This window comes from Anomalospiza imberbis, chromosome 3 (assembly GCF_031753505.1).
Source record: "Anomalospiza imberbis isolate Cuckoo-Finch-1a 21T00152 chromosome 3, ASM3175350v1, whole genome shotgun sequence".
In the NCBI taxonomy this organism is placed as follows: domain Eukaryota; kingdom Metazoa; phylum Chordata; class Aves; order Passeriformes; family Viduidae; genus Anomalospiza; species Anomalospiza imberbis.
Genome location: NC_089683.1, coordinates 89,295,406 through 89,323,277, shown reverse-complemented (window position 1 = coordinate 89,323,277; position 27,872 = coordinate 89,295,406). Strand labels below are relative to the sequence as shown.

General features: G+C 38.8%; 1 long non-coding RNA gene across 3 annotated transcripts; it reads left to right on the top strand.

Moving 5' to 3' along the window:
- The first annotated feature begins 488 nt into the window (after nt 1-488).
- On the top strand, nt 489-20,336 carry LOC137471369 (uncharacterized). 3 transcript variants are annotated; one of them, XR_010997548.1, is made up of 4 exons: nt 489-1,766; nt 14,634-14,737; nt 15,928-16,082; nt 19,902-20,336. It is a non-coding gene; the product is annotated as an uncharacterized lncRNA (long non-coding RNA). The 3 variants fall into 3 exon arrangements; XR_010997549.1 differs by lacking the exon at nt 19,902-20,336 and adding an exon at nt 16,222-16,967; XR_010997547.1 differs by lacking the exon at nt 19,902-20,336 and having other exon boundaries at nt 15,928-16,967.
- The last annotated feature ends 7,536 nt before the right edge of the window (nt 20,337-27,872 follow it).

The window sequence follows — 27,872 nt, the reverse complement described above, 5'->3', positions numbered from 1 at the left end:
CCTTCCATAGCTTCTATTGCTAATCTCTAGTCCACATACGGTATGTTTATGTATCAGAGGACAGTCTCTATTTTCTGTTAGTCTTTTTATGAAGTGGAAGTTGGAATAACTTGCAGGTTAATGTGATGCATGATTTAGGCAACTAACTTCATCTACTCTTAAAACAGAGCTTCTCTTCATTGTCTTTGCACTGCAGAAATAGTAATGGCTGACTGATTACCTTCTGGGCATTTTCATCTCTAGGATTTTTCCAAATACACAATAATTTAAGTCAGGCTTACCCACAGACCCATTTTGACTTAAGCCTTGAACCTGCTTTTTTCAGATAAATTAATGTTTTTCAGTGTTTCCACTGAACAGGTTACATTCTAAATTGGCTAAATAAATGCTCAATGAGAAACTCAGGGTTCAGAAATGGAATTAAACCTTTCTTTGATTTGCAACAGAGTGTTTTTCAGTTAGGACTTACAGGTGCCTGTTCAACTGCCCCCTTTCCTTCCCCAATGGTTTGGGAAGGGAGAGGGAGCTTGTTTAGCAGTAGGTTCCCTGTCCTTTCACGTAGTCAGCCTGTGGAGAAAAATTTCATTTCATGTCACATCAGATCAGATTTGCACTTGGAACCATACAGATTTTTGTACTGTGGCCGCCTCCAGCATGTACAGAGGTGGTGTGGAGTGCTATGTGCTAATTTAACATAATTTCCTGAGAAGTGAACTGGACGGCAAATAGTGCTGACAGTATTTATAATAATATATTAATATGTTTTTTTGGAAACCATGTGGCCCCTGCTTCTGTTTTTATTTATAATTTATCATGAATCATAACCAGAAGTCAGAACTTTGCTGGTGAAAACGGATATTAATACTGGAAGTACCAGGGCAGATTTTGTATATCGAAAGCTGACAAAAAAGACAATTTGCAGAGGTTTCAGTAAGTGCATCATTAAATCATCCTTGGCTCCTTCTCAGTTGTTTTTTTTTTTTTTTAATGATGCTTCTCTAAGCAAAAATATAAACATGTGAAGCATTGAAGGTGACTTTCTTGGAAGAATTAGATTTTCTCCTCATTAAGGAAATATATTTTTTCTGAAGATGTCCAACTGATTAATGCCAGAACGCATGGTATTACTGAGTTAAATCCTCAAGATGTTTTACTGTTTTTATAGCACAACTTGGTTGTCAATGTTTTTGTGTATATGAAAATATTTGGCAGCTTTGATGTCCAGATAGGCAATGGTATGTGAATTTCACATTTTATATAAAGGCCTTTGGATTCATATCTGCAGTTAGGGGTTTAGCATTCAGTTGAAACAGCAGTTAAGTGATTGCCTTCATGATTTCTGTAATGTCATGACAAGGGAGAGACTTGTGTCATGCTTCACTCCACCAGCTCTAAATATTTGGTTTTTCTGAAGTCATTTTTGGACCCAGCCAGCTGTCAAGTCTGGAATTGCCTGTTGTCCTGCTGGCCTTAGCAGCTGTCCCCATGGCCCATGAGGAAACTTAGATTGGCTCTCCTGGTGATGAAAGTAACTTCCATCCTCACAGTGGAACCCCATTACTAAGTTTGGCATGAGCAGCACTGAGAAACGTACATATTGTATAAATTCCCCTCTTGAAGTACTACCAGTACTTTGGTTAAGCCACTGTAAAACTACTGGTATGCATTTGTTCATAGTTTGGAAAATACTGTTTTCATTACAGTAAACCGATATAAACATCAGCAATATTGCTATCAAACAAATTAGTTCTCATATGAAATGTATGGTAAGTAAATTTGTTGTGTAGCTGAATGCAGTGTTATTTAATGGAACTTGGTTTAGTGCCAAGCAAACATATGGATCTTTAAATGCATTTCCTTTGGGGCTGTGTTGAAATCATCCACCAATAACATGGGCAGAATTCCCTTCCAGATTTGCAGGCTGGCTGCCCTTATTATATGAGGTTTGAAATGAAGCTAATGGCGCAACAATTTCTGTTTTGTCAGTTTTGTTGTTTTTTTGTTTTTTTGGTTTTTTTTAAATTTGCTTCACTAAAGTTTTTCTTCTCAGTCCCTCCCAACAGCCTTCCTTTCACCCTGAGAAAGAGTTTTATTTTATCTTTAAAAGCCACAAAAGTTCTTCATTCCTTTTGGGATTCTTTTCTTCATCTCTCTTCTACTTCTTTCCTTTTACCAGTGAAAATTGATATAAGGGGAGATAAATGGAAGACAGGGCAATGCAGGTAAATATTCTTGTCTTTGCATCTTTACAATAATTCAAATTATTACTTTAGGAATATATGTATTTTGGGGAAATTATTTTTTTCAGAAAATACTGTTTTTTTTCTTTTTCAGTTGTGATAGTCTGTGTTCCTTAACAGGAAGTGGTATTGACAAAGCTGCTTCAGCCATCATATTTTTAACCACAGGACTTTAATAGGCTGCCACAATAGGTTACATTACATTTGCAGCAGAAGTTATAGCATAGATCCTCATCTATGATCTTGCTACTTTCTTTGCTTGCTGGATGTAGTAGTATTTGAAATCAGTGTCATTCCCTTCTCTTAGTGAAACTCATGTATCAAAGCTTAATACAGTGTTCCTCCATAGCAGTCACTAATAAAGTAGGTTTTAAAAATTACTGTAATTACCTCAAGTCATTTAAATTTAACTCACTGCACTTTATTTAAAACCTTCCCTTTGTATTTAATCAAATGCTGAAGTGGTGCTAAGAAGGATGAGCTTCATTTGACTTTGTCAAATTCCCTCCAGTGCTACAACCATGAGTGTGTTATAACAATTTACTTGTACATCTGCATATGCTGATGTCTCTTGTAGTCAAAATTGTGTCTTATCTTACTGAGACAACTAAATGGCACAAATTGTCTTCCTAGATTTGTGCCCAACATAGTCTCCAGAGCTTTGAACAAATTTAACTTCTGGCTGGCTGGCCAGACCTGGTCAGGTTAGCTGATGGTGGCACGCAGAATTTTCAAGCATTCAAAAGCAGCTTAACATCCAGCTCCAGGCACTGGATGGAGATCACCTTGGAGGAACCTGGTTTTAGGAGAGCAGCAGGAAAATAAAATGTTCTTTCAATAAATAATTAAGAGGACCTGTTAATGCTATACAGAGCAGAGCACAGTTGTCTGTGCCAGTTCCTTCTGTAAATTGGTGGACCTCATTTAGGACCAATTGAGCTGTGCCAAAATGCATCAGACAACATCCTTACATGAGTGGAGTTAGTGGGGGCTTGACCCTGTGTCATCTGAGGATCTGCTTCTCCTGTATAGTACAGATGATGTCAAAAAGTTCAGTAGTATGCTTTTTATTATTATTTTCTTAGAAGTCTCAAAAAATGTAGGTGAAATAGTGGCATAATGCTGACAGCAGGAGAGGGGGCACTTGTATTCAAATACATATAGGCACTACTGGCAAGCTGCAAGATGTTCTTACTGCCTCAAAAACAGGGTTAGGGGCTAATTATAGATCTACTGATGTAATGAGAACATTCTGACCCACCATTATAGTCCTAATCATAGTTGTAATTCTGGTAAATTAGAAAGTCTATTTTTCTTGCTTTCTGCATACAAATTCCATTTCATAATAACACTGTGTTATTTCAGGGAAGTTGCAGGGCTCTGAAGGTGATTAAAGTTACTCAGTCATCAGCAGCGTGACTTGTAACCCACCCAAAGGCTGCTTATAATAGTATTGCTTCATTTTGTTTTTTCTTTTGAAAATTCCGTAGCTGGAGGTGAGATGGGGTCTAGGGAGCCTCAAGTGTTAGACTGAAAAATCAGAGCTTTGTGCAGCTACTACAGCCTGCTGTCTATTTTGTTAAAATCTTGGTGGGAAGGGGAAAATGAGGAGTGGAGGCAGCGTGGGAGCATTGAGTCCTGTGTGGAGCATGGAGCGGTGTCTGTACTGCAGCACTGTGCTCCGTGGAGCACTGTTCAGAGCAGGACCCACAACAGTGGATTCTGTGCAGCTCTGTGACTCCACTGTGTAAATCCAAGCTCAGTCATCACGTGTTTGATGGCACATGGACCTTGTGCACTGTTTTTACCGGGTAAGTACACCAAGTCTGGCACCTCATACTTAAGCCCATGTTTTTACAAGAGAACTTCGGTCTTGGAGCAGTTGATTGAAATATTTCAAGGCAAACCCAAACTTTCAGTGTAGTCTGTACTGTCAAAGATCACTTAAGCCAAATTATTCAGCTGTTCACCCTAGATTCCCTTTGGTCTTATCTGGGAAGAGTTATCTAGTCCCTTCCCAAAGTGTTTTCTGCTTGGAGCCTAGGTCTCTGAGTGGCTGTTTGGTGTGAGCAGTGTTTTGGACTCAGAGTAGAACTGAGACTGGAAGGGCAGGAGCCAAATGTTCAAGAAGTTTCTTCTGCCTGCAGAGGCAGGATTGGCTCACCGATGACCAGGATGTCACATGTCAGCCTCAGAGTAACATCAGCCTGTTAACATGCTTTGAGGTTGGGTGGCTGCAAGTAGGTTGTGATCTTGCTCATTCTCTCAGAGATAAGCTGGGCTTTCCTTGCACAGCCCAGATGCAGAGACAAAACCTCTAGGTCTTGAGTGTGTTTGGATCTGGTGTTGCAACCTAAGACCTGAGGTACACTGAGAGATGAGCTGTCATAGCATTATGCATGGATGAGAAACAGGACCCCACAGGGTCTGACCTTCTTGGAAGATAAATGACATGTACTACTGTTTTGTTTTGTGGGTTGGTTTGGGGTTTTTTTGTTGTTTTGTTTTTTCATTTGTTTGTTTGTTTTATAGGATCAAAAGCAATGACTAATGTGGGGAGTCAGAACAGTGTTTGAAGTTGAAGTACTTGGGAATCAGATATCGGAGATACCAGGCATGATGCAATCCAATGAGACATGCTTGGAGGGGGTGAAGGAGGAAGCAGAGATGGTGAATAACCTTCAGAGGAAAGGCTCTGGGGGACATAACCACTTTTCAGAGAAGATGTAATACTTAAGGGGCAGGAGGGGCAGTAGAAAATGTAAGAAGCTTTTGAGAGGGCCGAAGGTTATGATCTTTTCCCCAGCCACCACTTGGAGATAAGCTTCTCTTTACGAAATAATCAGAAATATTTAAAATTTATGTGATGTGCATTAAATAAAGTGCATTTTCAGCTGATCCCTCAGTCAAATTTTAAACATGGTCAGAAGCTTTTAAAAGCTTTGTAATCTTCCAAATTATAAATCAGTGTTTTTACATTGTATTAAACTCCCAGACTTTGTGATAAGCCACCTAAGACAAAGGACTAGAAGCCAGCAAATATTTCTTGCTAATAATTTCAGAAGAAGTTCTTCATTCTTTCCCAAAAGACTGAAAAAATGGATTCCCAAATTCAGGTCAACTGGTGTGGATAACTGCTGCTTTGGATATTTAGGTTATAATTCTTTGGGTAAAAGTTGGGAAGTTGCTGGTTAAAAGACACTTGAAAGTATGTTAGTTTAGCAAAGTGAAACAAAAGACACACTGTAAAAAAAAAAAAAAAAAAACAAAAACACAAAAAAAACCTGCTCCGTTTAGTTGCTCTGTCCCCCATAAAATGCGGAAAGTAAACCAGCTGCATAATTGACTAAATGCAGAGCTAAAAACTTTTGTCATTCTATTGCAAATGTAATGATTTCGTGATGTATTTCATAAAGCTATAGCTCATTTAAGGTCATGACTGTGAGAATTTTTACTTATTGATATTTCAAGTTTTTAGTCTGAACTGCATGAAAATTGAAAATATGCTCTAAAAACTCTAGAAATTCAAAGAAATGAAAAGAAAAACAAACGCAAATTATCTTTAGTAAAAAAGATAATTTGGGGATTTTTTAAGCTGTCATAAAACTTTGGGGTATGTATCTGAGTGCTATGTGTGAGTAACCTGTACTTGAGTGCTACATTTCACCACCAACTTCAAAGTGATTATCCAGCCTCAAGAGGAATATTTGCTAAGTAATATGACCAGGTCAATATGAGGGTGATTCCACTCCATGACTTCACTGCCATGTGAATTTACCGACATGTAACTTAAAACTTCATTCTTCCAGATAAACCTTTCTTTTCCTACACTTTTTGAAGTGAATCTGAAAAGCATCTGATCACCATCCTCCTTGCAATTTTTTTTTCTATTTTTCATATTAGGGAAATGGTTGTCACTTATTCCTTGATATTCAATTCCTAGATGAAATCTAAATTCTTCAGCCTTGTCTTATGTCGTGTTTTGTAGGTCTGTATAATTTTTGTTGCTCAATGTTGAACTTGGTTATAGTCCTCTGGATGAGATCTTGCAATAGCAGAGTTGCACAGAGTAGCTACTGCCCACCTTTTAGGAATGTTGTTCACATTTTTAATGCAAACCAAAAAGAGTTTTGCCCTCTTGCAGCATATTGATTGTGAATTGTATGTGGTTTGTCATATGGTGTAACTCCAAATGCCCCAAGATCATCTATAGTTTTTGATAGTACAAAACGTAACAAAAAATTTACCTTCTTTAAAGTGAGTTGGCTTAAAAATAATCAAATCCAATTTAGCTCTCTTCTTAAAAAGTAAAAGGGAAAGGTTGGGGGGTAAGGGAGGAGAATTATTTTTTTGGGTGGAGAGCTTTTATTTCTAGCTTCATACCAAAGCAAATTTTTATGGCTGAGTTATAAACCCCTGAAAATTGCAGTTCATAATGGAAACATTGGCAGATGCTGAACAGCACTGCTGTGAAGTAGTATGAAGCTTTAAGTTTTTCCACTTTTAGACCTGGAATAAAACTAAATTACAACACTTTCCATACAGGCATTTGATTTCCCCCCCACCCAGTATTTTCTGGTGGTTCTGTCCAGTGTTTCCTGATTTCCTATGCTGCCATTGGACTTTTTCCTATTGACTCTGCAATTGGTTTGATTCAATCGGTAGATTTACCAATGGGGATGCTCAAAGTGTTGTTTTCTGGGGCAGAGGGTGTTTGGGAATATACTGCTGGCTTGAGGAAAGTTACACTGAAGATTTATGGAAGAAATTTACAGCAAATGGGGTTGGAATGAGCATTACGGGACTCACAAAACATGTGAAGTGATAAGGGTTCTTACAATATTGCTCTGCAGAATAGAAACGTTCTGTCAGACTCCATCCAAACCCATTGACCAAGTGGATGAAAAAGCACTTCAAGATGAGAATATCAGGATTGTTTTTCTTTCCCAAGGCAGAAGAAACAGTGCAGCAATGTGATTTTTCACAGTATTGCAATATGCTAGAGTATTCCAACAGAAGCAATTTTATCTGAAAGTGGATGTGAAAGCAAAAGGCAGAATGGAAGTTAGCAAGTGGACAAGGTTTTTTTCTGGAATTATTCCTGGAGCCGTTTCTCATACTGGCGCAGGCTGCAGGAAGCTGAAGATCAACATGTGGGTTATTTATAGTCATTTGCAAGTGATCTGTTTAGCTACTTCAGTTCTTAGGGCAAGACTTGCCACACCACTCGTTTGGTCCCATGGTATTCCTGTTACAAATTATGGAGCCAGGGCATAAGCAAATAACGTAGCCTTGCTTTTCTGGTTTGAGTCCCTCCTTGAAGATGAAATGTTTTGTTTATTATTATTGCTTTTACTGCATTCCAATGGATTTGTGGTGCTTTCTGGCATGAACAACTCAGGCACATGGTATATTCCGAGCTGGTTTGTATTTAACTATTTTATATGGGCAGTTTTGCCTTCAGCCCTGTAACAACTCCCCAGGCTCTTGGAGCAATTGGGACTTCTGGTGTTCTCCTTGAGCAGCAGATAAACTTCCTTGGACTATAATGGGAACAATTTTAAATCAAGATACAAGAGACAGGTGCCTGAAAATTAGCCTTAAAGTCATAGATAAAGACCCTTTTAAAAGGATCTAGATCAGGAGAGAAACATTCCTGTCCAGACATGGCTGAAAGTTGTACCTACCTTTTGCCAGAAGTTACAGTACCTGTAAGTCTTTACTGGATAGAAGTGTATGAGAGCTCCATAATCTGCTGCAGGAAAAGTTCTTTAGCCCTCACTGAGGAGCTGAGTTATTCCAGCTGACTTTGTAGGTGAATTCCAGTAGCTGCATCTGAAAAGCTGTGTAGTGTTGAGCCCCCAGTATGGAAAGTGATGAACTGAAGCAAGTCCAGAGGAGAGCTGTTACACTGGTTAGAAGGCTAGAGCATGAGAGGCTCTAGGAATTCCTAATGGAACCTGGTTTGCTTAGTTATGGGTGGTTGAGGAGATCCAATTGCCATCTTCCATTATCCATGGGAGTTTTGGGAGATTTTTTCAGAGTCTCTGAAAGATATCATGGCAGACAGACAAGAGACAATGATCCTGATTTATAACAAAGGAAATTGTGTTTGGATGCAAAGAATGTATTCTTCATCATGAGAGTGGCAAAGCACCATGAAAAATCAATCCCTCCTTGGGACTTTTTGAACCTCAACCAGACCAGACCCCACACTGAAGGAGGTGTTGCTCTGAGGAAGCTGGAGCAGGTGACCTCCTTAGGTCCCTTCCAACCTATTTCTTTTCTATGAATCTGAATTCATTTTACCAAAGGGAGCATCAGTATGGAAGAAAAAGAAGTAGCAGAATTGAAAATTTGAGAAACAGGAATTTATGTATATGACAAACGAGAAAAACAGGTTTCCGACTATTTACTTTTAGTGGTTTAGTTTTCCTTTGGAAAATAAAATTAGGAATAGTCTGAAAGAAAGAAATACAGTTAAATCAGAAGAGTTTAATATTTTTAGCTCCTGTTTTTCAGAAGTAAACCGTTATTTTAGAAGAGTATATTTCCATTGCAAAGCAGAGAATGATTGTAATGTTTCATAATATGCAGTGAAAACTAAAAAGGCTACACTCTGCAAGCTTTTGTGTAAATGTGTGTGTATGAAATACATATAAACTGGTGTATGCATTTTCAGTCAATGTATATAATTTTGCATTTTAAAAATTGTGAGCATGGAGATGACAAATAGGATGTTTTGGAAAATAGAACTCTCAAAAGATTATAGAGCATTATGAAAATCTAAGGTGGATTTTTTTTTTTTTTTTTGCTTCAGCTGATGGACAGTTGTAGAGGGCAAGAAATGTGGAGAACTGGGCTTTTGCTAATACCTCCTCACTACAGCAATCTGCCTTGTCACCTTGCATTGGTTTTACTCTAAAGCTTGCCAAAGAGATCACCTGTCCTGTAAAACAGTCAGACTTGACCAGATGAATAAATAACCAGGGACACAGTATAGTTGCTCAGTGGTGCCTATCTTATACAGGAAGCCAGGAAGCATATTTGGGAGCAAAAACCATGTCTTCTCTGAGCTGGTCCAACTCACTTTCCTCTGGCCTGCTCTGTGTATTTGTTGTTAATACAAGAACCAAAATCAACAGAAAGCAGATAACCTTGTGTTATAGGATCCTGATTGTTTTTAAATACTGATAAGGGCACTTTGTAAGATCAGCTTTTGATTTGTATCTGTTTACATTTGGAAGAGACTGAGAGATGCTAATGTTCCTTCTGGCATTTGTAGATATTTTGCTTTCTGAAGATTTGTGGGTTTTATATAGCATAAGATCAAGCAATAACAGAGCTGTGACAGGCAGGATTGCTGTTGAGGTACAGAGTGAGCCTTTAGGCTCCAAGCAAGTTGCTTATTTTGCAAGTCAGTTCTGCTCTCTCCAGTGACTCCTTTTGCATAAAGGGTCATCACTTTAGTTGGAAGATTCTGTAAAAAAAAAATACACAGCAGGGTTGCATCTGTAATTGGAGAAAAGAAGACTTTGAGCTGGGATTTCTTTTCTGCTCAGGTAAGGCTTCTTCTGGCACCATAGATGTCCTCACAAGACAAGTAAACATAGTTTCTGTTACTGAGCCAAAAGGAGCAGATAAATCTGACAAATTTTGCTCTTCTGCTGTTTTTCTCCTCTTGGTTTATGAAAGGTCACAGTGTGAACCACTTCAGTGCCTTCTACTGTTTTCTTTTACATTCTACAGTGCTTGCATGATCTCAGTGAGGGAGCACATTTATTGTGCATGCCATTCAGTTTAGATTCAACTGCAGCACATGATTACAGCGACTTAAAAGAAAAAAAACTGGAAAATAAGTCCCTGATGTAAAACTGGTAACTGAGCCAAAACAGTAGTGCCAGTTATTTCAATGCCTCGCATAGTGATTTACGAATTCACTGCAAACACATTTAATGATTTTTGGGACAACTGTGCATATTAACCAGCTCTGTCAAAACCTTGGATGCAAACTTCTTTTGATGATAATTTTTCTTTTTAATATTTTACAGAGAGGCATTAGAAGGTGGCAGTAGTGAAAGCTTATGTTTGCATCATACTTTTCAGTGCCACCCATGAGTTTATCCCGTCAGTCTCCACTGTATTATTTTATTTGGGAAAATATATGCAATGTCTCATGCAAGAATGAATACCTACAGGACTGATCTGAACCCTATAAATATTTAGTAGGCTGATTCATAACCCATTTTTTTCATACACACGTATTGCACATGTATGCACCTACAGCCTACGTGGCTCTTTTAGGCTGCTGAGGACCGTGAGAAGTAGTTTGTAGCTGGCATCACTGATTGTCTTTCAGCCTTTGCCTACTCTTTCCTAATTTACACAGATTAAATCCATAGGATTTACAAAACAGGCCATAGCTGAATGGAGGAGGATGCAGGGTTGCAAGTAAGGAAAAAGAAATTTATAGGAAACATCTGTTAACCTCTTCACTTTATGGCAGCTCACACACAGGTAAGTTCATTTTATTTCAGGTAGGCATTCACTTAGCCTTACAGTAGTTTCTATCACAAGCCTATTGTCCAAAAAAAGTACTTTCAAACAGTGCTTGCCCTGATGGTAAATACAGAAGCCCTGTCAACCTTTCAAATTGTGTATGAGGCCCCAAATACCTTTCTACAGGAGAACACTACAGCTGTTGTCTTCCTACTAAACCTGCAACAGGGAATGACTAAATAACACCTGCAGAAAGTTTTAAAGGTAAATGGAATTAATGAAAGCCCCAGGTTATTTATTTATTTTTAGTTTAGAGCCTGAGAGAGGCAATAGGTCAGAATTTTTTTTTTTTTTTTGATCCAATAAAGTCCCATGACCTTATCTATGTGCTGGCAAGGTGAAGCAGAACAAAGTGCCAGCACAAAGCAGACAGTGAGAGCTGGCTAAGGGCTGCAGGAGGAAGTTGGAAGTGAAGACTTGTTTCTCAGACAAAGCAAAAGCTTGGTCTCTTTCCTTCCTCTTGGTTGGTTATCTGCAAATAAGCCAGATACCATTATAAACATTTTGGGATATATTCTTATGTTTTTGTAAATGTTCAGTGTGGTTTGGTTGGTAACAACTCTAGAAAAGTTCCTTTTATTCTCACTACTGCATGTGTCTAGGACTCAAGTATCTCAGTCCTGTTGCATATCTATTTTTAAAAGCCATATTTTTTATAGCTTACATACAGGGTCTCCAATGTACATTTATGTGCTACAATGAGGTCATTTTTCTGGATAATTGGGAAAGTCAAGTAATTGCTAGCAAAAGTAAACATTTCTTTTCACGTCCATGAAGCAAGTCTTAGAGCTGTTAGATACCTACACTTTTGAAATTAAACAGTGCTTTACATCAATGTGAAATCCATCTTGAGCTATGCTATGATGTCATCTGGCAATACCAGGACACATGTAGGCCATTTCAATGCCCTTCATTCATGATGGGGATCCTCATTGTGATTTCACTTTTCCCTTAGACAGTGAAAGGTGATCTATAAAAGGTGGTATTCATTTGATTTGTGTGTATTTGTAGCATGCCTGTTGTCAGCTTAAGACACCAGTGGGACAGGCCAGCAGAGTTTTCTATTTTTATTGCCTTTATGCTCTCCAAAGAATGACCTTGTGGCTTGAAAGTAATTTACCTGGTGGCAGCAAGATACTTTGGAATAAACCCCTTTGTTGCCTTTATTCTAGACCAAACAGAACAAACTTGGTCTGTATCTAGGTCTTCCTTATTTTAAGTGGTGTCAGGTCATCATTTCCCCGCTCTGATGGCCATTGCAGCTTCTCTGCTGATATACCTAGCTTAGTCTGGGACCCTTTAGTACCTTCTTCCATAGAATTTCCTACAATTTTTTTTTTTTTTTTTTTAGTTCATCAGTCTTGGAATAAGATGTACCCATAAGAGCAAGATTTGTCCTTCCATGTCAGAAATGTTAATTCTGAGACTACTGCTTCTAATGCAGCATCACAATCTTAATCACTTTTCTGCTTCCACCTACTCTCTGCAGTTTTTGCTACCTTATGTCATTCACTAAACTCTTCATCTCAGTCTCCACCAGACAAGACTTGTCTTTTTGTTATTTCACAGTCTGATGACTCAAACTCTGACTGGAATGTCAGTTAATTATTTTAGCTGTGATTATTCCCAGTAATTAGTAGTATGTATTCCAGTCACTGAGAAAGGAATGAATTTAGGTAGCAAACAGCCAAATGCCATTTTGATGAGGGAAGGACAAAGTTTATGATCTAAAGAAAGGAACAGATTTCAAATTTTGCTGCAATGAAGACTGGTGCACTACGTAGGAGAAAGGGAAATAATATGGTTGTAGAGTCTGAGAACAAATAAAAATGGGGGGCTTTAACATAGTGGAAAAATAAGAAATACAGGATGACTTACTGCAAAGGCCAGTGAAGAAGAACCATGGCAGCTGGGCTTGAGTTCATTCTTAGCAGGAAGCAAAAATCAAGAGAAGAAACAGGAAACAAGTTCTGAAAGTGGATCCTCAGCAGTAGGCACTGATAAACTCTGCACTCTGATGCATACTTAGATACCCTGAAATGTTTCAGAAGATGCTTAATATGTCCACTGGCTCTTTAATCTCTTTGACTAGTTCTGAGTACTTCTTAGGTTAATATTCAGTAGATTTTACTTTATCCTGGATGTGATAGATGGTTGTGGATTCGTATGCTTTATGCAGCTTCAATTACTTTCTCCAAAGATAGAAAATTCTGGGAACCTCACAGAACTTTCAGTCTCTGTGGATCTCTCTATTGGTAATAGAAATCAGTCACCTTCTTTTTGAAATATCAGCAATACCTTCTCTAAACTAAATAAACTTGTGTTGCCCTGAGAACCAGCTGGTAGCACACATTGCTTTCTGACTCCTTCAAAATCATTAATTAGATTTACCACTGTACCTTACCATACTTCTGTAACTACTTGGTATGATGCAGAAAAACCCTTCTAGCACATTGGTTCTGCATGTTTTTGAAACAGACTTACACACAGGTGGTACAAGTTAAGGATAAGTTAAGCAAAAAATATTTCAAATAAGAATTAGAAAACATCACAATAAACACATTACATTTTTGGGGGGAGCTGTAGAAAAGCAGGGATTATAAATGCCTAAGTTTTCCATATTATTTCCCTTTCTCCCATGTAGTGCACCCATCTGTACTAAATATTTTGTGTGCTCTCTCTAGCTACATCATTTGCTTACTGCTGGAATCTCACTTTTTAAATTGCTTTGGGTCAGCATGAAGCAATTGTGTTCTTTTTGTCATTGGTCTTACAAATATAAGCCAAAGTCATGGTTTAAGCATAGGACTTCTCTAGCAAAGAAAACAATTAAAATGAAATCTAATTAACTGCAATAGCCCTGTTACCAAACAGATGTACATAGGCGAAATATTTTACCAGCAGTAAAGCACTATCAGGGCAACTCTAAGACTTGGGTGTTTCTTTCATCTCTGCAAGTGCTCAGGGCCACATTGGATGTGGTTTTAAGCAATCTGGTCTAGTGGAAGGCAGTCCCTGCCCATGGCAGGAGGGCTGGAACTAGATGATATTTAAGGTCCCTTCAAAACCAAACCATTGTATGATTCATTTCTTGACCAAAACCAATTTTGATCTATTGATTACTGTGGAGCAGTATTTTAAAACAAAAACACACTCATCTACTTATAACAACCCTTCAAAACATTAAGGTCTGTGGAACAGGATCTTGTTTGGTTAGGTTAAAGTAGTCACACTCCCTTCTATCATTAAGCCCTGGTGCAACACAGACATTTAGAAGAAGGCATTGGCAACCACAGAAGCATCACCATAGACTGTATAACAGAGATGGTCCTGAATTTGCATCCCATTCTTTTCCCCTCATTCCAGGAGTGATCAGGCCCTGTGTTTTAAAAATGGTGAGGGAAGATGTAACTTTAATTTGTCATGTGTCCTTTTACCTCATTTCACCAAGAGGCAGGCTTACACATGAGCTTAGACATGTTTGATTTTGACTTTCATTTCTCTTCCATTTGAAAACTGTGATAGCCTGCTTTATGTTAGAGTTTATGATTGAAAGTCTGTGCTTTGAGTTTTCCTTGAGGACCATAAAGGAATATTTAGCAGGTATTTCAACATGTTGGTTGAAGATTTGAAAGATTTTTGTGAAACTTATGAAAAGTTTTCTGTGTTGAAATGCCTCTCTCCAAGAAAACAATGGAGGTATAAACAGAGAAGAAGTCCATGACTCCTGGGGATTTTTGCTGTAAATTCAGAAAGAGGGGGACAAAGGGCAAGATGCTTTAAAAAGAAAAAAAATACAAATTATCAAGAAATAGAATTCTGTGTATTTTTAAGCCTCGTCTGAGATGGAGATTAATAAAGATGAAGATAAATGAAACCAAATAAGGATGACTTAAACCTCTTTTTCATAGTCACAACTACATTTGCAAGTCTTGCCAGTGAGTATTTTTGATTTTTACATGTGTAAAATTGTGTTCATTTTCCATTTGTTCATTGACACCTAATCAAACCTGACTTATATACTGACCAAGCAGTTTTCATAAAACCTATGTTTATGAACACCAGAGTGCCAAATAGAAAACTGGAGGGGGGGGGGGGGGTTGTTTGTTTGGGTTTTGTTTTGTTTTCTTTTCTTTTTTTTTCTTGTTACAGGTTAGGGGTGTTTTTATCACAAATCTATTAGAAGAGTGTTGGCAAAGAGCTACAGGCCTTGAGGGTGCATATTTAACTGAGGGACATTATGTGAATTTTTTTTACCAAAAGAAATGAAAGAAAAAAAATTGTCTTCCAGATGAGGTTTTACCTAATTTCTGTTCAGAGCCCTCCAAATATTTTTAAAGTCCCAGAATGAACTAAATATTGAAAGCCTGCTAGCGCTCTCATCCACAGCATAGAATTGGCTCTCTCAATTACAGGCTTTGAAGAAAAGCCATATCCTGACTCAGAGCAGGCAGTTCACTGAGCAGAAAATGAGTGGTTTTCCCATGTTCTCTGGGTAACCCCCCAGTTGTGCAGGCTGCCTGCAGAAGCAACTGCCTCGGGGGCTTTGTAACCACATTTGCAAACTTCTCCAGCTGCAGCAGTCTTCATACAGCAGCAAAGTCAGTGCCTAAAGTCAGTGACTAGAGTTAGGTGGTGTATTCCATGACTTTGAAGCTAGGTTGCATTTTCCTGCTCTCTTCCTAGGTGAGCAGCTGTGTCTTTTACATGCACTTTAGACCTCAAGAAGGACAAGAATGATTTAGAAAACATCCAAGTAGTACGCAATGACAAATTTTCAAGTGTAAGATTTCCTTTGAGAAATGCCCATTTCTGTCACTTTTTGAAATTCAATCTATTTTTACATTCTATTTCACATTGCTAGCCACATTTCATGGCTAACTCACCAGCAAGGTTCAATTAAAATTTTATCTCAGCTTTTAGAGGAAAATAATGTCTTAAAAACTTAGCTAAAGAATGAAGCAACGCACATTGCTTCTTATGCGGAGAAAAGGTTTTCAGTTGAACTTGGATTATTTTTATGAATCTTATTTTTTATTTAATACCTTTCTTGATTTTTTAATGTTTTCTTGGAATATATTTGCTTTTTAACTCATTTTTTATCCTTAAGTTCACCTGCTAACCTAAGAAGAGAGCTGATGCAGAAGGGATTTTTGACTATTGCTGTGCAACTACCTTCAGATGAAACCCTGAACTTGCTCCAAACAATACTGCTGTTGGAGCATTGCAGAATCAGCAAGCAAAACTTGCCTTCCAGCTCATGGCCCCCTAGCTAAATGACAGGTACAACTGAAAAAAGGCATTAAATTGCCTATAATGGGAGTAGTTATTTAGTTAAATGCAGGTCTGGTTAGGACTATGTCCCTTTCCTATGCAAAGTATTTTCAAGAAAGTAGGGATTCACAATTCTAAAATTTCCTAGATTGTAAGGAGCTGGATGCTATTGATACCCTTGTTGATAAACTTTTCTGGGAAGCTTCCAACCTTATTTGCTTCACAGGATTTCAAAAACAGAAGCACCACCACCACCGTGAAGGTTTCTGGTGAGTTGGCATCAATATTGCACTCCAGAGATCTGGAAAGATTAATTAAACATGCATTTTGTGGGTGGGGAGGGTAAACCCTGGTTTATCCAGCACAGAAAAATGAGAATTATGACTATCTGTGTGAGCCAGTCATGGGGATTAGGGGGAAAGGAAAGAATTACTTAGATGATATCCTTGGCCCACGAACAAATGAGCTTGAACAATTCATGAATAAACAAAGCTTTCGGAAGAAGCTTAAGTACAGGGTCTGGAACAGTCTTTTGGTCAGGAGAAATGGGTGAAACACTGACCTACTTTCAGAGGGAACATGGTTTGTTATGAAAGGAGCTCATACAATATAGTTATTGAGCGGCCCAAGAGCCCAGGAGGTCCCTCCCCAGTCTGTGGTCTGTATTACAGAGAGCAGAATAACAACAGCTGTGTCATAACAGGGGCAGTGATGCCTCCTGCATTCTTCAATGTTCTCATTGCTTTTCATATGTATCTTTATTCTTTGATTAAACAAAAAAAAACTAATTAACAAAATCACTGCACTTCATTATTTTACAGTCAAAATTTTTGAATAAGGGTATAATGAACAAAACTATTTATTGAAAGAAGGAAGAAAAAAGATAGGACAGCTGTCTTTCTTTTCCCTTAAGTTTTTCTGCTCCAATATTTGTTAACTTGCCAAGAACCTGTGTTGATGGCCAAATGCTTTCAATTTTTAGTAAGGTGAAATTAAAAAAAAAAAGAGTCAAAGATACTTGCATGACCTATGGTTTTTAGCAGACTGTGAAGTGAAAATTTTCTACACTATGATTACTAAAATTGTATTTGCATTGTGAATGATAATCATTGCCATCTAGCATTGCAGATGCTTTCTGTCTAATGATCTTAATCCACTTTCTCATTGGATAAATAGAAGGATCACAAACAGTTATCTGCAAAATGCTAATTTACACCCTTCAAATCAGTTTTAGCCGAAACCAAGCATGATTTGGGCACAGGCAAGGATTGATAAGCAGAGAGTTTTGTCTGTAGCAGTAAGGTCATTCGGGGGAGATCAGAAGTACAGTAGATTAGCGTCCCCATTGTGTGCCTGCCTCCTTCCTGGGAAAACCTGTGGTCAGGGCAATAAAGCAGCTTCAGTCCCATGGCTGTTCTGCTGAAGGCTGTGTCAGGGAACATATATCAGCTTTCCAAACCAGCAACAACACATTAGCTCATTAGTAGCTTCACACAAAACAGATATGCAGTCCCTCGGTGAGTAGGACATAGCTGCCTTTGTGCAGGCAGAATTTTGACAAAGCACTGCAGAGTGTTGTTTAAGCTCCAAGGAGGAGCGAGACAGTGACAAAGAAGAGAATATAAAACATGTCATAGATCCAGTTAGATTATTGCCATAAACTTTTCCCCTGATTAAATCTTTCTAAAACATCCATGACATCTCAAGACAGGCACCCATAGGTTTAATTCAATGATTTGAAGTAAAAAAAATTTGAAAACACCACATCTCATTTCTCTTATTCCCTTAGGTCCTAGAGGCTGAAATCACATAAGATTTTTGTGAGGTTGAGGTTTTTAAGTGTCACTGTCCCTTTTTCTTAAAAACAGGATTTTTACCCAGTCACTGTAAAATAAAGATGAAAATCTTTTTCGGCCCAAAATTTTACCCTGCTATTCGCAGAAGGTAGGAAATTTTGGTGGAGGAAGAGAACAGGATATTTTGCATCTTACAAAATATTTTTAGATATTTTTATGTGGAGACACAGTTGATCCAGATTTTATGGATTAAATTTTATGTTTAATCACTAACAGAGATATTGAAAACTGACTAATGAAACTTTATTTCAATGAAATGATCCTATATGGCTAGACACTTTTGAAAAAACTGCTTCAGCATGACTGCATCCTTAAAAAAGCACCTAAAAAAGCACTGAAATTTAATTCTAATATGTTCTTCTGATATGGTCAAAATCTAGTTCCCACAGACACTATATATTTTCATGAAAATGTAACACTGATTTTCTGTAGGATTAGAATATTGCCACCTTCCATTTGGAACATGTTTTGTTCCGATACGACTATATTTGCTGCAAGCATGTACTTAATATTGCAAATAAATGTTGGAGCTGTTAGAAAGTCATAAAAAAAGGAAAGCAACATCACTTTCATGCAAATCTGACAGCCTTGGCAGGTGTTTAACTCTATAGTGCTTGTGGTAAAAGAAAAATCCATTTAGGTGATGCAGATTCTAAAACACCCACCTCATGCAGGACTCTCAAGAACTCTCAGAAGGTAAAGGCTGCAACTATTTGGGTAATGCAGAGCAATGAATTTTCTTACAATGTAAAAAGTTTAAAAATAGCATTCATTTTCTTTGATTTGCTCTGTCTTCTCAGCAGCACCTTTTAAGGACAGTGAGTGAAAGGAATAGTTTACTGGGAACAGGTACTATGTTGACAAATGATGGATTAATGCAAAACAAAAAACTGCATTCTTCCTACAGAAACTGCAATTTCATGTTCTTTCTGAAGACATTACAGAAACACAGAGTGACATTTAAGATTTTCAGCCCCCAACTAATGTGAATGCATTCCTAACCTCATGGGACTGGTTTAAGCATTAGAATGTACTGTAAAGGCTCTGAACCTAATTTTTTATTTATTTATTGCGTGCCATTGGGTATTTTGAAAGTAAGTTATGAGTGCAATGGAAAACAATTTGAAGTGACCACAGCTAGTCATCCAAACCCCAGAAGCTTTGCCCACTTCTGCCCCTGTTGCCAGCTCCTGTGAGCAGGAATGTCCCACTTTAGTCATTTCCTGAGTGTTTGTCTGGTCTGAAAGGCAAGCTGAGTGTCTCGGTTTAGCCACTCACTGCAGACCTTTCTATTCCTTTAAAGATGACACCTGAACTGTTTTTAACAAGACTTTCTCAGTTTGAACTCTTCATAGTGTCCTCAATTGTGAGAGGAGTCTATACATAAAACTTTAATGTGAATAATGAAGCACTAACGATAAAACATGATTAACACCTTCTACCTCACATGTGGTAGCTTTCACCTGACCTTTGCTCGAAATTGTTTTGCTTCATTTTTTATACCATCATTAATCTGCTGAGTTTCAAAACAGTTGCATGAGGTAGATGATAATAATTTGCAGACAAGGAAAATAAGGTACAGATGCATCTTGTCCTGGGAAATACCAGTAACTCAGCTACCAGAGCTGCTGTTATCAAGGAAGGTTTTACAAAATTTCCTGAGAGAATAAAAATACTGAGGGATTTGTCCATGAGTCACAGAAGGAATCAGGTTTTTAAACCAGGAGCTTTGCTACAGTTCCATGTAGTAACCTTAGGCAAAGCTCCCACCACAATTTAATTACTCAAATCAAATTATGATTCTTTCCCAAAATAAATATCATATGGCTTATTTTTAAGTGCTGCAGTAATCATTTTACTTCTTCCTATACAGAAATGTTAAAAAAGTACACAATCACTTTTTATCTGAAGCAAGATTTCATTCAAGAAACCATGTTTACTATTAAATTTTTCCTTTTCTTTTGTAATCCAGATATTGACCTTCCAATAACAAAATAGCTAAGCTGAAGCTTTTAAATATAGTTACAGTGAGTGTGAAATATAATTATAATGAGTTAGGCAATAATAAACTCTTTGGTTCTGCTGTTTTGGGTTGGGTTGTATTTGTATGCTTTCAATAGCACATTACAAATTCTGTCTGTCAGAAAATAACTGTTGAATTTTAAGTTGATTTTTATATTTATATAGAAAATAATATTTTTTTCAGATATTGTAGATCTCAGAACTAGTGATGAGTAATTCTTAGAGGGTTTTTTTAATATACGAATGTACAAGATTTTTTAATGTTCAAAAATATTCTCATTTTTAATCTCTTATCCCAACCTGAAGTAGTCCCTATATCTGTCATCCCTTTAACACTCCTTTTAAGTCAGGTGCCTTTAAGCCAGGAATGGGTTTCTTAAGACTATATATAACTGATCTAAAAATGGACTATATTTTTTTGTAGTTTCTCTTGCCTAAAATACCCTTAAATTAATCTTAAACAATGTAATGGCATCTTTGGGCCTAAACCTAGACAGAAACAAATGGTGAAAAACAATTTGAGATTGCAGAAATTGTTAAAACAGGATTTGATCTGCCTCCCCTTATGTATCATCAGTATTCAGAATGGGGCTGGAACATAATCATCACCTTATTATCATTGTCATGCCATAATTTCCTAGAGGTGTCTTAGGTGTTTTTACAGAAGTTGTTGCCAGTTGATTCAGAGTGATGTTGGACAGTATGAGACAATGTACCCATGACTCTTTATTAAGATGTAATTATAAAGGAAAAGCTTGATTCATCTTCTGGTGCAGACAGGAACAGTTCAGGAACAGGCAGAAATGAGGAGTGAAAAATACCAGACTGGCTGGAACTTACAAAGGACAGAAAAAAAAAACCCAAAACTGCTCTCTTTCAAAAAGATCTGAATGTAAGAGAAAAAGATCCTCTCTTCCTCTCCCATTCCCCATCAAGAAAATGTTACCACTTTCAGGAAAGTACAAATTAATCCCTAAAAGCTCCTGCCTGAGCACAGAAGTTGGAATATGTGCTGGGAGCTGTAATATGTTCTTCACAGCCCAGTTCCCTTCCATAAATCAGGATCTGCTACTGGATTATATCACCCATAAAGCCATTTGCCAGAGGTTCCAGGGTGAACATCTCTCCCCTCATCCTGAGTGGTGACCTTGCCAAGAGCACTCTGGTAGTAAATAAACACAGAACATGGGTTGTTCAGCTGACTGCCCAGCTTTCTGCTGAAAGACAGGTACAAATGTCAAAGCTGGACTCTCTGGAGAGAGGGAGGCCAGCACAAGAAGACAGAGGTAAGAGTTCAGTGTATTTTCACAGTAGTCAGGGGAGAGAATGAAGAAAGAAAGATTTAGAAAGCAAAAAAAATTCCACATGCTGTCTTCTCTGAAAACAGAGAAACAACACTTCACATGGACTTTTGAGTGCTCACCATGATGTTGTCTGTACAGCTTGTTAGATATACAAGCTTCTTAAATCCTCTATAGGATCATCCAAATCTTGTGGCAATAACAATCTGTTTCAAACATGTCCTAAAACTGCATTTTTATTTGCCTGTCTGAGAAGCTCCTTTGCCTCTGCCTGCTCCCACTGGGGTGCAGACCAGACCTGCACAGCAGCATGAGAAATGAGAGCTTGGATTGAAGCCCAGGTCTCAAGCCCAAAGTCCCAGGGTCTACAAAGAGACTACAAAGATCATTAGTCATGGCTGGCCTCTTCATTTAACCCCATAGAACAGCAACTGATACAAACCCCAGTCGATTATCATATACTGGGAAATTCAAAGTGTGTCTCCTCAGTGTTCCCATGACAGGCTTTTGCTCCTGTGATCAGAATGATTCAAAGAAGGCTGATTGCTGTCCAAAGTGAGGCATTAAAAAAGCAGCTAATCAGGACCGGCAGCAAAACCTTGGTGACAAAGGAAACCCTGAAGAATAAAAAGTCAAGGACAAGGTGGCAAGTCATCCAGGAAAGTGCAGACTGCCATGACACCAGTGACACATCTACCCTCCTCAGCAGTGATTGCAAAGTCAAGCCATTCTCCTCCCAGCAGTTCAGTGTGTCTTGACCAGGGGAGTCACAGGCCAGGAAAGCCATCCTCTGCAGGAAGAGTGTCTGTCTGGTATCAGCAGGTCCCCTGTCATCTCTCTGAGCTGATGATTCTGTCTGAACTCTAATATGGGGGGGACAAGTAAACAATTCTAAATTTTTCTTCTTGAATAATTTTTCACAAAATGGGTTGGGTTGGAAGGGACCACAGTGGGTCACTGGTCCAACCTCCCTGTTCAAGCAGAGTCATCCCAGAGCACATTGCACAGGATTTTGTCCAGACAGTTACTGAATATCTCCATTGAGGACTTGCCTATTAAATGTAATGTTTATGCATTTATTATTTGCTTCTTCTCCATAGCTGTATCATTTTGTTAAAATAATCTTCATCATGGCAATTATTCTTATAAAGAGAATAGGAGGTTGTCGTTGTAAAGTCCTAGATAGTGATGGTAGGTGTAGTTAGAGGGCTGGGAATGAAAAAATCCCTATGTGAGAAAGTATTTATTTTTTAAAGATAGTTATGGGTTTTTTGATTTGATTAGCAGGAGTTAAATAATCTGTTTATTTGACAGCGTATTTTAAAAGACCTTTGAGAGCAGATCACTGAATGAGTTGGATGGAGGCCATCTCTTGTCTCTGAGGCAGATGGATGGATGGGAGGAAATGCATTTAAGACAAGTTTCCTGTGCCTCCATTCAGGAGGGAGGAAGGAGGCCCCCAGTGGACCCAGCTTTCAACCCCTGAAGCATAGTTTTGCCTAAGCAGGACAATGCTGAACATGAGTGAGGAGGGTAATTTGAGATTCAGGTCTCTGAAACAAATGTATTAATAACTTTTCTTATTCATTGACCTCTTCTTTTTCCATTGTTTCAAATTCACTTTTTTTTCTTTTATTAAAAGAAGGTGATATTTGAAATGCAAAGCGGTTTTGCTTATCAAATGATAAAACTTTTTTTTTCAAAAAATGCGGAAAAAAACACATCAACTTCAGAAAAAAAAATCAGCAAGACCAATTTCATAAAGCCGAGACAAATTAGCAGAACACCATCATATTGAACTTCTGCTTTTATTTCTGAAAGGAGCTCTCCCTTAATTTGGCACCCAACGCTAAAGAAAAATTGAAGACTACCTGTCACCAGAGGACACAGGGAAAAACGGCGCACCACAGCTATGGTCACGATGAAGAGACTAATTTATTTCCTCTGACTCCAATCATTTACAGTTCTCAAAAGGTGCCAGTGGATTGGAGGGTGAATGTGCCACCTCTCCAACGACACTGGACAAACTACCAGTACATCAAATTTCTCCACCTCTATGAAAGAATGCAAAACAATAGGTTGTTTACAGAAAGTTGTGTGAGAAAGTTCTCTACAAGAATGTAAACTCAGAAGGCTTTAGAAAATCCTAAGAAATCAGGGCGACAACTACCTATTTCCCAACAGCAGCAAAGTACCCTAATTTTAAACATCTAAAAATACAAGCAGAAAACCTTTCACTCAGTTAATTGTGTGTTGATTCCTTCCCATCTTCTGTCCCTTCAGAGAAGCAACCACAACTCCGCCACAATCACTGTCTATGTGCTCATCCAGAGGTGAATCCTGGTTCCTGCCTAACTTCACTTACCATCTGCTCAGTCACTTCAGATGAGTCCATCCATTTTCTGTATTTGAGTCCTCCACTAGGAACATCTGACCTCATCCAACTGTTTATTTTCCTTCTTTATAAACCAAATACTTCATTCTGTTGGTGGGGGTTTCTCCTGCTTCTTCTTGCTACAGATAGTTGTCAACTGTCTGCCTTAAAATCAGAGGCAACCCATATCCTACTAGCTACTGACCTGGAATTCCAAAAGAAGCATATCCCTGGAAAACTGCCTGTTTTTTTTTCATGTCTGGGATTTCCTGTGCCACAGAAATCACTCAGTCTGGTAAGGAGTCCATCCAGGAAGTCCTCACATGGTACTGCACAACTTGGTACTCCTTACATATGTGGCCTTCACAAGCAGGTACCTTTTCTTGCTTTATTAAGGACAACCCATTTGGATTTTTTTTAATTGGTTCTATACCACCTACCTGAGACTGTATTTTATTTAATACAGCTTATTTAATATTTTATTTATTGGAAAAGGATTCCAGGTGTCTACAAATGCAGTCTACACAGATATCTGATAGCCAATATCTGCTGCTAAACTCTAGGTTAGAAGAAATTAAACTGCCTTGCAGTCACTGGAGTTTGTCTCATTCACCATGTCATGGTCCTTCTTTGCAGCGTTTTTAACTAGTTTTCTGTCCATCCCCTTGTTCCCCACTCCTCCAAGTAGCTGCAACTGGGAGGCTGTGAGGGACCTGTTTACATATTTCTTTTAAATGCTCCTCTTCAAAGTGTATCACAGCGTCAGTGCATTGTCTCAATGTTTTTTGGAAATGAATACTAATGACCTGAGAAACAAAAACAACCCTCAAACAGTCGAGGAGAATTCACAGGAATTCCTTCATGCAAAGCTGGGCACCCTAAAAGAAAAATGCTTTCGAGTTCAAGCCATTGTTTATTTTGGAGCATGTTTCTCTCTCTGCTTTCAACGGTGACCTAGGAATGAGCTCACCATTGGAAGCAAATCTGTCTTCTGTTTCCACTCCTAAAGGATTACTTGCTCTCTGAAGCTCATGGGGTTATTGATGGCCTTACACCAAAATTATGATTTGGAATTCTGTGAAAAAAATAAATACACATAAATTCACATGTGTGCAACACTGACAGATTTAAAGGAAAAAAACTTGTTGAAATATTACAATGAAAAAAGATTAAATTTGTAATAAATAGATGGCTTCCTATATTCACAAATATTCTTTGTTGAGGTTGAGCAAGAAAATATCTGATCTAGCATGACTGTGCAGGAGAACAGTAAAACCCTATTATTTTGTAATGTGCATATGAGCTGTGTAGCACTTGGCGGCATCTCGGACTGAGATGCAGTTAACAAAGAGCCTCATGATGCCTTTGTGTGGGGTTATTTGAAATGCTTTTCTGCAGGCAGGTCCTGCGAGCTGCTGCTGCTGTCAGCTGATCTGTGCTTCAGCTGCAAGGCTGCTGACGAACCAAGCACAAGCTGTGTGCTGCCCACAGCTCTGTGCTGCCCTGCAGGAGATGATGAACATCAAACACCAGAACGCACTGATGCCACTTTTGATGACAGTTTGGAACTGCCAGCAGGGCCAGCATATGGAAAAGGCACGCATGAAGGCACGTGACAGACACCTAAGGTGTCATTGCCAAAGATGCCCTCATTTTGATTTCATCCCAACTCCTCCTCGTCTGACCTTGTGAGTGCACACTCCTTTGAATCTCATCACACACAAGATCAGACAGGTTCAGGATCTGCTCTTCAAATGCATCAGGAGCTTTGCCATTTCAGCCTCTGCCCGATGCCAGTGGTGTAGGGAGGATTTCAAGAGCTGGTGAGTGACAACTGTCCCGCCAGCATGCAAAGTAGGAATCTTTTTTTAAGTTAAAAAGAGATGGTTTTACTTTTTCTCTAGCAGCAGTTAACCTATCAAACCGAGTGCTGCCAGGAAGGCAGATACAGTAGTGACAGACGTGGTATGACACCACAAGCAGACAAAAAAAAAAAAAAAGTAGGCTCTAGCATCTCTCTATTTGTTGAAGTGTCTTAGAATCTGCTTTGAAGTCACTTGTTCTGAAATTCCTGGGGAATTACCTGGCAGCTGATTTCTTAAACTTGCTTTGGTGTCTCCTCATACATACCTCTCCTTCTCCCTTTCCTGCCCTTTTGTCTGTCCTTCACACATATTAGAGAGAAGGATTATAAAAAAGCCACCCTAAACCCCAAATCTACAGATTCAGGAGAGACATCTCTTAAGTCATTCCTTCTCTTTTTTCACTGATGTATTCTCTCAAGAGTGATAATCATCTTTTTTGAAATGCAGGTCTAAGACGGAAGGAATTTTTATCTGGAAGAGTAATATAAATTAGCTTTGACTGCCAGTTTCCACTGATTATTACTTTCCAGGCGGAATTCCTACAAATTCTTGAGGCATGACCTCTGATGAAAAAATAAACCCCTTTAAAACTTGTTTGAGAAATTCCAGATAACTTTCACAAAAGATTTAATTTTAGAGCATTAACACAGTCTTGGTTGGAAAGATAAAACTACAATGCAGTTATTTGGTAGGAGTCATTACTGAACAGTGAAGTCATTTGAGCTTATTTTACTGTGCTTATCTTTTTGCTCTCTTTTTTTCCCCTCTCAAACTAATTTTATTATGCATTACTCAGTGCACTCTGGATTCACCCTCATAAAAGGATAAAGTATCTCAGCAGATATCCAGGCTTAGGCAGTCAGTTTGAGAGTAAACTCACAAGCCTTAGTTATCTACACCAAAGAGCCAGTGCACAGGGTATCATCTATGTATTGTCAGTTAGTGTTCATTAGCTTGTAAAACTTGGGTTTGTGAGGCTTAAGGAAAGGTGAAAGCTGCCACAGATAGAAAAGAGCTGTTTGAAATCCCACTGCCAAGCACTTACTAATGGCAAAAGCATCTTTGAATCAGATTTCTCCCCTCCTAAGCAAATAAATTAAAGAAAATTTACACTGTGAATTAGAGAAATCGACTCTTCTGCACCTCTATTTGATCTGCAGATGCATGAAAAGGTGAAAAACATATTTTAGAAGATATTATCTTATGCTGCAATCACTTTCATACCCATTTTTTAAGTTTTAGGGCAAGGGCCCCTAGTTCTTTATTTGAAAAGTGTGCAGACACTGCAGTGAGGTGCCCTGACTTTTGGAACTAGATGTTTTTTAAGGCCCGTTCCAGCCCAAACCATTCTGTGATTCTGTGATTCTGGAGTCAAAACCACTTCTACTCAAAGTGCTGTTCCAGTGTCTGTGTGGTCCTGCAAAAGCACCTGCTCTGTACAGAGTGGGCCCCCTCTTTGAACTCGAAGTGAGCCTTGGAGTGCTGGAGCTGTGGCACTGCCCAGACAAGGGCTCCCAGTCCCAGCTGCTGCCAGGGCAGCGCACCTGCCTCAGGGCTAAGGCGGGACAGCTGCGCTGCTGCAAAGGCAACAAGATCCAAACAGGCTGGGGCTTCGAGGGAAATCCTTTTGCTGTCCTCACCTGAGACTTCAACCCTGCCAACTGCATTACAGCTGGCTGAGACCTTCCATAGCAGAGCAGAAAGATCAGGCACTGCTTTCCTCTCACCCTGAGCAGGAATGAGCAGCTAGCTCCAGTCCCAGGGACAAGTCCAGCTGTGCACTCACCTGTACCTGAGGCGACTTTATTTTTTTTCTTAATTTTTCTACTCAGCTTGTGTCTCCTGAGTGCTTCTCTTCCCACACAAACACTGAGAGCTGGTGCTCCCCAAGGCCTGCTGAGAGATCATCCTGGCTGCCTGCACACAGGCTCCTGCCCAGTGTCAGTGTGCTGCTCTGTCTCATGTCTCTGTGGGAGTAGGCACTGCCTGAGGAGAGGGAGCTTCATAGGTCATTAGAAGCTTCTTTTATGTGTGAGGACCTACTTACAATAAAGCCTAACTTTTCCTTCCTGACAGCCGCTTACAACACTCTTCTTGAAGAGTGAAAAAAAGCATGATCATTTTTTGGCTAGGAAAATAAAAAGGTTTTTGGGCAACTTGTTTTCATTTGGAAAAACTCCCTATTCTCCTTCAGAAACATGAAATTTAGTCCCCCTTCATCTCCTGTGTTTTGTTGTCTTCCAGTCCCTTCTTTTCCATTAGCTCACACTGCTCATTTCACTGACAAAAGAGAAGAACAGAGCAGAGGAGGAAGGCAGCCCAGAATCTAATAGCCAAAAAAATACTTTCTCTATTTTTATGCAAATTATTTTAGTCATCAG